Source organism: Acromyrmex echinatior, chromosome 4 (assembly GCF_024713525.1).
Source record: "Acromyrmex echinatior isolate Ae372 chromosome 4, ASM2471352v2, whole genome shotgun sequence".
Taxonomy (NCBI): Eukaryota; Metazoa; Arthropoda; class Insecta; order Hymenoptera; family Formicidae; genus Acromyrmex; species Acromyrmex echinatior.
In genome coordinates, this window is record NC_141855.1 from 1,267,660 (window position 1) to 1,276,181 (window position 8,522).

General features: G+C 35.5%; 1 protein-coding gene across 2 annotated transcripts in view; it reads right to left on the reverse strand.

The window, feature by feature from the left end:
- Positions 1 to 4,622, reverse strand: part of Nha1 (Na[+]/H[+] hydrogen antiporter 1) — a 34,126-nt gene extending 29,504 nt beyond the window's left edge. For both annotated transcript variants that reach the window (XM_087406003.1, XM_011058567.2), the window contains exon 1: positions 4,323 to 4,622. The gene's annotated coding sequence lies outside the window, so the exon portion shown is untranslated. The remainder of the gene's footprint in view (positions 1 to 4,322) is intronic.
- Positions 4,623 to 8,522: the final 3,900 nt, after the last annotated feature.

Here is an 8,522-nt window from a genome sequence, read left to right on the forward strand (position 1 = left end):
ATGACGGTCAAATGTCGTAGTTTTTGCAGTGATTCGGATAATATTGGCAACCTGTAAGAGCGAACGAAAAACCCTCCTCTGTTCTCGTTTTTGAATGGACTCGTACATCAATACAGTTCCGTTTTCTTGCCGGTGGAGTTCGAGCACCTCTATCGCTGTATCGACGTTAAACATCTTCTGCAAAAGCGTCTTTCGGACACAATAAAGCCTCGAGCGAATCTGCTATCCCGCGGTGAATTACGAATACATGTCCGTGATGGAAATTGCCATAACTGAAATGGAAATTATGGCTGTGCGGTTAGTTTGCATCGAATACGCGCGACATTTTAGCGTTTATCGTGTCCAAAATGACGTTGCAAGGTTTCCCCCAAGGTTATTATTGCTACATGCATACATTCGTGCACACAACAAGCCTAGAAGTTACCTTTTTCCTTCATCTTCTTCATTCATAAACTTCGGCACGTACACCCAGCATAAATTCAGTACTGGATTTAACCCTTTGATTCTCCTTTCATATTAGACGCTATCTTCACGTTATGCAAACACGCAAGCCAAATACTGCATTTACGTTTAAAGGCATCCGCGAAACTTTGTATCAAATTTACTTAACTAAAATCATTGCTAACCGTACGTTAAATATGCATCGGGAATATGAATAATCGTCCGTTGCATTATTCATATACGCGGCATGTCTGCAGTCACAGTTTCAATGTATTTACGGACGAAGGGAATTTTTAAGAAAACTATATTACACGGTAAAAAGAATACGATGCAACTTCGATAACATGACTAGAATCTAGGTAAGTAATTCAAGGTGCAGCTGCTGCACCGTTGTACCCATACATAAACATCTTGGCGATAGAGACGAATGCTGGATGGAAGGACAGAAAAGAAATTGCGCGTTCCTTCGTCGAATGCCGGTTGGTTTGCATCTGCGCGTTTAAATATTAAGCCGGTATTATAAAATACGATTTATAATAAAAATATTAATATAAAGGCAGAATTTAAATAAAATAAATATCTGTATAATGCATAATAAATTTTCCAACGATTTTTTTCTAACTATCATCAGGATATAAAATTTATGACAAAGAGAAATTAGAATTTTCACAATACGAGAAATTACAATTGATATCGAACATGTTTACTTTCATGAAATCATGTCACATTACAGTGCAGATTCGTAATGCATTTTAATGCATTTCAATTTTCTACATCTGTTGCTACATAAAAGAAACGGAACAAAGTGAAATGTTTTTTTTTTATTGCCTCCTACAAAGCATGACGTGACAGATTACGTTTATCTGTCGTAGGACGAAAGTATAGATCAAAGGTAAAAAAATATTTTATTTTGAGTCTATGCGTAATTCAAGATTCTTGAAAAGTCTTACGAAAAGATTTTCTGTAGTCGCAGTTGAACTCTTGAACACTGCTTTAAAAAGAATAGATGAATTTTAAAATAAACTTATTTGGATTTAATTAGAAAAGTAAAGAAAATTGAGAAAAATTAAATCAGACAAACAGTCAAATATGTTAACATTTCTTGTACTTCTCTCGAATTATTCGTGTTTTTCAAACTGAACAAATGTGTATGTCTCGAGTGCATCATACAATAAATTAATTAGCATCGTATTTTGTAGCGAACGCAATCGCAACGTACTGATAATCGCCAGAGCGGATTATGTTCCCCAGGATTGTACTGTGACGGATTTCCGCTAATGATTACCGTCGATTATTAGCTCTTGTTATGGCAGTTGTGAAAATTGTCACGGATAGTAGTACGGTTTCCCGCTCGCATAAATTTCGTGCAACCTATGTACACCTCGCTTGCAAATACCGCGCCTCGTAGAGAATCATGTAAACGAAGAGGAACGAATATTCAAGAAGTTATCAATTATCTCTCTCTTTCCATCGGAGCAGATGTTACCTCTTTCAAAGCTTAAACTTAATCATTTCTAAAAGCTTTGAAAGAAATGTACTTCTTCTCGCGCAATATGCAATCTTGAGAAATTAAAAAAATTTTTCCAGGCAAAATTAATTCGCCTTCACTAATTATACTTTTTTCTTTGTCTACTTCAGCAAAATTAGTATATAGTGCGAAAAATAACGAACGGATGATGATTAACTTTTGAACGGTTTTTCTAACCATGAATGAATTTTCATAATTAAAAATATTATTATATATAAAGGATGCGTTCGAATAACATTCTCTTGCGCGACGATCGAATTTGTGTTGTTCGTCGCATCGCGTAAGTCACGCGTGACCGATCTCTGCGTTCAATTAGCCCTCGTTATCACGACTTCTGACTCGAGGCAGGAAGGCCGCGATGTGTCGCATAGCACGCTGAGGAGAAGGGGATAACATTGACTTAAATGCAGCTGAGATTTTTTTTCAACGGCGTGCTCGGAACACTCGGTGCTCTCGTCTTCTCGTGTGCTCGGTCTTACGAACGCGGCGCACTGAGATGAGTAATCGTGTCTGATACCACTTCAACTACCACTATTGCGGCCACGAGGGATTGCCAAGCGATTCCCAGGTGCACCCGAAATATTCCAATCTTCGGAGGATGTCCCGTCGCGACGCTGCGCACGGTGAAATTCGGATAATTGAATAATCGAAACGCTAATCTGGATGAAACGGATCGTCGGAGTCTACTTCGAGTATCAGCATCTCGCAACTGGGTCCCAGCGGAGTTACATGTATCGATCCATTTAATTGTTGGATCTATATAGCTCGTATTTTCAAGTCCGATCCTCACAAAGACACAAACAGCTGAAGCATTTCTTTGGTTTACAAGAATATTTCAGCCTGCCTACTTCGTTTTGTATTTATCTCGGCGTAAAGGTTTTTTTCTACGTGTGACATTCTGCGTTATAACTTTATTATAACCGAACGTGTGACATGTGGGCGTAGGTCTATAATATTTAAAAATGTATATAAAAAAAAAGAACCTTTGAAACCTTAGTTGACCGATACACTCACTCACAAGACTTAATTAGGTAGAATTATATGTGCAGACATAGCTGGTGTAACCGCTAGTCCATACCTTTGCAGATCGATATGAATGGACGCAATTACGTCTCGGAATAGAATTAGCATTCAATTGATCTAATGAATAATACAGAATCACTACAGAATTTAGCAGAGTTTAGCATTCAAGCATATGTCGTATATTTTGTAATTATTATGTATTCTGTAATACTCGAAATATTTTATATTTGAATTGAAATAAAATATTCCTTTTATATAATATATGTCCTGCCGACAAAAGTTTGAGACCATTAATTGAAAATATTTACAAAATCATACATACATACAAAATCAAATCAAACTTATTTACCACATAATTTTGTGTTACTTTACTTACTCATTGTTTCTAATTGTTTTACAATAAAATAAAAAATAATATAAATGTTGGGGGGGAGTCCTACAAAATATTTACAAAATATTTATATACTTTAAACAAATTTTTTTCAAAAAAGACACTAAGAAATATTAGATACTTTTTTCGTTGAAGTAACTTATATTATATATTTTTTCCAACCATCTTTTAAAATAATCCATATTTCAGTTTTGGAAAAAAGACTTTATGGCCGTTTTCTTGAAATTAAACAATGTTATATTAATCATAACTGTGCTAAATATAATGCCTATTTATTTTCAAATTAAAAGGCATGAACCGACTTTTAAAGAGTGCTTCACTAAAATATTCTTAAATTTTATTTGGTTTTAAACTTTTCAGAGAGTATAGATACACATATACAAAAATTTCTTTATCTAAAAAATAACAAAATTGTACACTGAATCAAATTATATATTAAAATATATATATAATATATATATTAAAGTTAACTAATATATTTTTATTTATTTTATTCAAGTTACGAATGTTCAAGAAATGTAAAGAGTTACCATTTTAAAATCATTTTAAAGCTTAAGATAATAAATAAAAATAACGATGAAACTAGTCGATACCTTATATTTACAAAAAAAACTTGAAATAAAATTTGAGATTTGCCTTTTGTAAAGCCAATATAAATAATTTCCCTCATTTCGGAAAATGTGAAGGTATCCGGCATAAAATTCAATCACTCGGCACGATAGCGTTTTTACGATTCTATAAAGTAAATTCAACATTTTATGTCATCCCAACGGAATGTCAAACTTTTATTTTCACTGACTCGTGTCATGCTATTCCCGCCCAATGCAAACGGCGGTTATACACAGTTTATAAAATATTAAAATTTCTTCGACCTGCGAAATATCGCAGTTGAGTCACACACTGCTCGAAATACTAATAATAAATAATTTTATTACGCACCTTCATAAGATGGATTGAGCAGTCAAAATCACGAGTCGAGATGATCACCTGTACGTCTTTTGTTGTTAACGCAGATCTTTGCGTTCGTTGTTTCAAAAGCTCTAACTTACAACTGAATGTCCAATTGGCAGGTAGGCTCTATGCATTTCGAATATATTTTGTCTGATAATTTTCTAATGTCATTAAAATTACGAGGCCGGTAAATCGTTAAACTTTTTGTATACTTTGATAAGATTGTTACGAGCTCAAGTCCACCTGGCACCATCGCGAGTGAACGACTGACATGCCGTAGCATGAATTACAGCTTATATAACAGCGAATGTTAAGGGCAAGCTTATAGTTCTTATCGATTTCTTAAAGAATGGAAAACGGTTACTAACGTTGACAACCGGTTAAGTGTCAAGGCGCAAACAAAAGCGACTTCCGAGGCAACATGACCTATACAGAGTCGCTTAAAGCACGAGAATAAAGCTGGGTTCACAGTAAAAGGGCACGTCTCTGCAGTGAAGCATCGTGTCAGCACCCATTTATCGCGCAGCACTGTATTTCATCTGCAAAACCATCGTCCTCTTTCCATCGTCCTTCGTGAAGTCAACTGACGAGTAGTATTTCTAAACGAATACAGATAGCGATAAGAGACTGTATTAATATGTAAAAAACTGAAAGAAAGGCAAACAAGAGAGCGTAGATTACCTGTATGTGAAATATTACGGTGATGAACTATACTATAAGGAAATAGTAATTAAAATATTAAAAGTCACACATGGAGAGAATTTTTTCTTAAAGTTTACCCTGAAAATGTGACAGTCGTGAGAACGTCGTATTTCGAAAAATTTTAATGTAAATCTCTATCATTTAATAAAACTACAATAAAGTATAAAATAAGTTTGATCAATTTTACTGAAGTGCATGGTAAAAATCTTCAAAATATTGTATTGTAGCACAACTACTATATTTTCAGGATAAATTTTAAAAGAAAATTCTCTCCGTGCACTCTCTGTAACTCAAAGTAGTTCGAAAAGGAAGAAAAAAAAAAGCAGAAACTAGAATCGTATGTATAATAAAATTTTACGGTGAATTACACACAAAGAAATGATAATTGGAATATTAAATTCATATAGATATAACATAATTTAGCTGAAAATCCAAGAACGATTGCAATAACGAACCTTCAAATCTTTCATTTTTGACGTACATTGACTTTGTTTTACATTATTGCTTTATTTTCTCTCTCGACAGAAAAGTTACTTCAATCCAATATGATTTGTTGGAAAGTCAATGTACCTCCGTCCGTCACGTTCTGCTCCCGCGTTAGTTTTGTGTTTGACTTACGTTATTATAAAAGTAAGTTCGACCGTCGAGATCGTCGGCTTCTCTCGTCGACAATTTCGTCGCCCTTCTCCGTGGAAGAAAGTAAACGGACACCTCATTTTAACGCCTCTGTCTACTTAAACCCGCGTCGTTTTTACGCGTAACGGTCGCCACATTACGACCTTATCGATTTTCTTTCAACCGGGACTAACTCGCGGCTGCCATTTAATCGCAACGTTGCGTCAAAAATAGCATCGGATTATTAATTACGTCTATGATATAAACCGAGATAACCCACATTCGCCCGCGGGAAACGAGAGAATCTAGCGTCCTGCTATTCTTTCCGCTCTAATACTGCCGTGTTGCACGACCGCTCTTCTTCCACACGTCCCGATTATTTTGTTCTCTTAACGATCTCCTCTCCGACCCTTTGGCCGGAATGATTTAATCGTATTATCCACGCGATCCCATTGATGTCGGACCGACGAGATAGCGCAACGCTCGTTAAACGAAAGATCACCTTACTTTGCCGCTTCATAAGAGAAAGGATGTATTTATTTCTTCGTTTTAAACGCGAGCGAAGAGAACGATCTGCGCACCATTCGAGAGTGTAACGAGCTTATGCTATCTCTGAAAGTGCATAAAAAAAAAAAAGAATCCTGTTGGATCATCGCGTTTGGCAAAAAAATGTAAAAGGTCACGCATGCAGGTACGTGTCAGCTGTAACGATCAAATAGCTAAACCGATTGAAACGATGTGCACGTTTGCTGTATCCGTATCAGTTTGAGTTGATAAAAACGTTCGTTTTTCCACACAAAAAATTTGCTAGCTGGTTAAATCTCGTTTCGAAAAATGTTGCTTTAGCAAAGGATATCATTTCTGATATGTTAATAAGATTTTCGAAAAGAGAAACAATTTCTCAATTCGAAATTGTATCACGTCAAAATCGCAATATTGTTTTAATGCTAAAGAGCGCATCATAGTACGTTTCACTGAATTTTTCAGAACGTCCATTTCGGAGATTGAGATCTTTATTAATAAACGGTTGAAATGTGAATTTCAGTGTCATGTGCAGGTGCCAACATCAATATCAATATCAATATCAATATCAAGCTGCCACTTGCTGTAACGGTAAAAGTTATACAGATCCACAACGTGCACTTGATCCATTTTTCACAAAAATTGCATTTAACACGAGTGCGCACCGTTAAATCCTTGACGCGTTGGTATAAAACCGTGATAAAATAAATACGATCGCTTTTTCACGAGTCTCCTTCATCAAAAGAAAATTAAATTGCTTTTCATTACTTGTAAATGGAAACGTATATGATTTAATAAAACTTAGAAGTTTCAAAGTTTTTCTCCACCGTGCTCCTCAAGATTGATTTGAGATATTCCTCACGTCTCGCCGTATAGCGAAGAACTTTTTACTCATATCAGCAATTACCAAACATCCCCCGCACCTCCCACCCTCCGACAAAGCGCGGCACCGGTTGCGCTCGCACATACATAGCACGCAGTAAATATACATATATATATATATATACACACACATAAATATATATATATATATATGTATAGTTATGCACTCGATCTATGTCACTGGTATTGTATAGCATGACTAATTATACTTCAGCCGGCGGCGGATCTCGTTGCGCGGCTTCACGAGTGGCGGAAAGCACCCTATTAAATCTCGAGCCTCGACCACCCTCTCGGGCGTAAGGAAGAAAACCGCGAGACGTCAATACGAGTGCGCCAAGCGTGAGAAAGGGTAGGCATTTGTGCACTCTAATCCTCGATCTTCCTACTTTGTTTCACGTCCGTTTCTTCATGTCTCCTTCTCTTTTCCTCCCTTCATTCCCTTCTCTCTTATTCTCTCTCTCTCTCTCTCTCTCTCTCTCTCTCTCTCTCTCTTTTGTTTCCTCCCTAAAGGTTGGTCTAGTCTACTTGGCAACCTCCAAGAACTGCGTCGAGATGCGCGCGCGCATCATATACTTGCAGTATTTTATAGTCTTTGTAGAATGATAGGGTCTGATAAAAACATTCACAGAAAAAGAATTCTATTTTCGAAAGCGAATCGAAGTGAAAAATAGCAATGAATTTACAATATTATCTTTAGATATTTTCTGAAAATAATTATAAGTGCAAATTAGATCGACAAGAATAAATCAAATAAAAGAAAGAAATTTATTTTTGATCGAAGCGGATGCTTACATTTTTCAATTCTATAAATTGCGCGCCCATTCAGTTGAATTTAAAACGTAATAAACTGAAACTGGAAATACCATCACAAATTACATTGATTGTCAATTAATAATAATGCTAATAAGCATCTTAAAATATTGCAAAAACTTATTGCGAAGAACATCACCTCAGCCAGAGGTTGAATCTGAAATTCTCGATTTTATGGAACGACCATCTTACCAATGCCTTAAGATCCTTATTAGCATCATAATTAAGTTAAAGATCAAAGTAATTTGTGATATTATTTTAGGCTTCAATTTATGATTGCGTTTCAAGTTCAGTAAATTAAATCAGCACGCAATTTATAGAACTGAAAATGTATTTGCAATAAATCTGTAGATTTGCTACAACATAAATATTATTAAGCACTAAAATTTGCTTTGACTAAAATAGGATTTCTCTTACTCGATTTATTCTTGTCGATCTGACTTCCATTTATAATATATAATTCGTTCAGTTTTGGATCATCCTGCATAAAGAATGGAACTTTGAAGTTCGAATTAATTATCGCGATTTTATTTGTATTGTACGTAATTGCTTCAATAATTAACAAAGGTTAAAGATGAAATTTCGTTTAGCTTATAAAACTAAGGAGGCGATAGGAAAGGCATGGGACTTACGCAAAATTAGAACGCCATCGGAGAG